At 46.5% G+C, this 3,301-nt stretch overlaps 1 pseudogene; it reads right to left on the reverse strand.

The window, feature by feature from the left end:
* Positions 1-1,132: 1,132 nt before the first annotated feature.
* On the reverse strand, positions 1,133-2,423 carry LOC109458527 (keratin, type I cytoskeletal 19; annotated as a pseudogene).
* Positions 2,424-3,301: the final 878 nt, after the last annotated feature.

Here is a 3,301-nt window from a genome sequence, read left to right on the forward strand (position 1 = left end):
CTACCAGGAAATGCAGCAATATTTCCATTAAACTCTAAGCTAATCTGTGTCCTGCCATTCAGGGCTCTTGTGCTGAGAGGCCAGCAGGTGAAAGAATGAATTACCACACGGGCAGGGGTACTTGACCCTGAACCTTAGGAAGAGATAGGGCTGCTGCTACATAATGGGACAGGAAGGAATAAGTTTGGCATCAAAATAATCTACCAGAGCATCTCAGGCTCTCCCCGTGACAGACAGTGCAGCAGCCACACTGAGAAGGACATAGTGATGAGAGTCATGACCTCCCAGGGATGACAGTTTGGATCATCACAAAAGGTGAGTAATCTTAGACCAGCACAAGTTAGTCAAGGGTAAGAGAATCTAAAATCGACAGCAGAGGATGGAGATGATGCATATTAATTATGGTCCTCAGATTAGCTGTAGCAGCAGGGACTTTATTTAATTCTACTAAACTCCCTCTTATAAGAATCTCCAGGAAAAGAGACTAATGTAAGTCCTGGAGGAACAGGTTGGTCCAGGAGGCTTAAGGGTGGACTTAATGAAAGTTGCTGTCTGCCAATGAAGGTATGACTGAGGCACACATTTCCTTAACTGCTGGCAATGTTGTCGGTGGATTGTTCACATCTGAGTCCCTTAGGTCCAAAGAAGGCTGCCTTGCCCCTCCCAGGAACACCTTATATCCAATGACTGCTCAATTCAGGGAGTCAAAGTTCCTGCCCCCTCAATCTGGAACATCTCTGAAGGGCTGTCTCAGGATTCCCTGTGGGATCAAGTGAGGATTTTGGTTCAACTGCATCTTAGTTCCCTTTTCCTTCTGCCTAATCCTTCTTTTCTCACTCCCTTAATATGTGTTATTTCCTGATAGCATACTCCAAGAAGCCTATTATCCCATCTCTATTTCCTGAGGAAACCAACTTAAATGATGGATCTTCATTGGCCACTGATAATTTATTCTTTCAGGTTGCTCTTTTTAGCTTGTGGTTTATATTGTCATTTTCTTGCAACCTGCTTTGCTCTGTATGGGTAACCAACAGGTTTTTTGTTTTTTCCCAGTAAATATTTTTAATATCAGTTAGCATTATATTGTTTGGCTAGTAGGTAACTCTTTTCCCCGGCCTTGGGCCATTAAGTTTTATTGGCAGATCAAGGGAAGAACCAGAGTTAAGAGTCCCTCCCCTCTCATGCCCCACCCAGGGTCATCTCTCTGCTGGACGGCAGGAAGCCCAGGAGGCTGCTGGACGGTGGCGGTCTTGGCGGTGGGCAGGTTGTTGTAGTAAGTTTCCTGGCCCTCGAGCAGGCTGTGGTAGGTGGGAATCTCCTGCTCCAGTTGTGTCTTGATGTCCATGAGCTGCGGGCACTCCAGGTTCTGCCAATGTCAGCACATATGTCACCCAGCTGGGCTTCAATACTGCTGATCAGAGCCTGGATCTGTGTCAGTGGGGCTCCAAAGCGAGCCTCCGTTTCTGCCAGCGAGCCTTCCAGGGCAGCTTTCATGCTGGGCTGAGACTGCCGCTCGATCTCCACACCTTGGAGTGTATGCCTCAAGACGGTGACCTCCATCTTGCTAATCTTCAGCTGCTTAGTGTGGTCAGCGACCTCCCAGTTCAGCTCCTCAGTCTGGCTGGTGAACCAGGCTTCAGCATCCTTCTAGTGCTTCTCAGCCATGACTTCATATTGGCTTCTCATGTCGCTCAGGATCTTGGCTAGATCAATGCCCAAGCGGAATCCACCTCCACACTGACCTGGCCACCCACCTGGCCCCTTAGAGCACTGACTTCCTACCTCCTCTTCTGGTAGGCGAGTCCTTCCTTCAGGCTTTCAGTCTGCATCTCCAGGCCGGCTCTAGCCAGGGTCAACTCATCCAGTATCTTGCACAGGCCTTTGGTGTCAGCCTCCATGCTCATGAGCAGGGACTGCTCTGTCTTGAACTTGGTTCGGAAGTCAACTGCAGCCAGACGGGCATTGTCAATCTGCAGGACAACCTTGGAGTTCTCAGTGGTGGTGCCTTGTCCTGCAGCTCATCAATGGTCTTGTAGTAGTGGCTGTAGCCACGCATGGCCTGGGCCCTGCTTCAGGTACCAGTCATGGATCTTTACCTCCAGGTAGCCGTTAGCTGCCTCCAGGGCACGCACCTTCTCCAGGTAGAAGGCCAGTTGATCATTAAGGTTCTGCCTGGTCACCTTCTTGTTGCCCACCAGCAGCCTGTCAAACCCAGCCAGGGCACCCACATAGCCTCCACCAAAGCCACTGGAGGAGGACGAGGACACGAAGTGGGTGGCAGACACCAACACACCTTGTCTGCCCGAGCCCCCATGAATGCTGGGCACACAGAAGGCGCCTCTCACCCAGAAGCACATGGTGCCACTGCCCAGGCCCTGGAAGGACGAGGAGGCAGATGACTGGTGATAGCTGTAGGAAGTCATGCTGAAGGAGGACGCTGCAATAATGGCCAGAGGAGCTGCAGTCGTATGGAGAAATAGTATGTAACTCTCAAAATAGGAATTCCTAAGTATAGTTCTTATTACTTGGTTACTTCCTCCTGAAAATCTGTGCCTAAAATTTGGAAATGATCATCAGATAGTATTGGTGGTGACAGTGGTGTGGTAGCAGAGGGATTGAGCAAAATGGGGATTAATATTAAATAACTGAGATTATGGAGGTAAAAAAAAAATCAACAAAACCCAAAACATAAAAATTATGAACAACAGCAAAAAGAAACCCAGCCTCTTTCTATATATCAATCTCATTTTTTAACCCAATATTATGTTAACAAAATACTAACAAAAATATTAAAACACTTATTCGGGTTGTTTCTTACAATGAAGAAATACTGATAAACTCCCTGCTGCTGAAAAGTGAGCTATAAAATAATATATAAACAAGATACAAAATAAATACCGTATCAATTAACTTTTCCAGTTAATCGAATTCTGGGTTTCGTTTTCATACCTAAATGATTTCTGATCTTTAATAGCTAGGGTAATTCAGTAAGTTAGCTTAGTAGCTCTGTTATTTAAAATTTTAACTTTTCTCACTGTCTTCAACACTTTGCCTCAAAACTAACAAAACACCGGAAGCTTGCTGAATACGTTGAGATTGCATCTTTTCTACCTTATAGTGTCTTTCCTGGGGAGTTCTGTGTTCAGCATCTATTTTTCCCTTTTTGATGTTCAGAAGAGGAGAACACCATATATTCTGGAGGCAATGTCATGCTTTTACTCCCCCTTTCTTTGTTCTGTCAGATGGTGGTCCCTCAGATAACCTCAGCATTCCATCTCCATACTGCTTGCTGTCTGAGTGC

The sequence above is a fragment of the Rhinolophus sinicus genome, linkage group LG06, assembly GCF_036562045.2.
Source record: "Rhinolophus sinicus isolate RSC01 linkage group LG06, ASM3656204v1, whole genome shotgun sequence".
Taxonomy (NCBI): domain Eukaryota; kingdom Metazoa; phylum Chordata; class Mammalia; order Chiroptera; family Rhinolophidae; genus Rhinolophus; species Rhinolophus sinicus.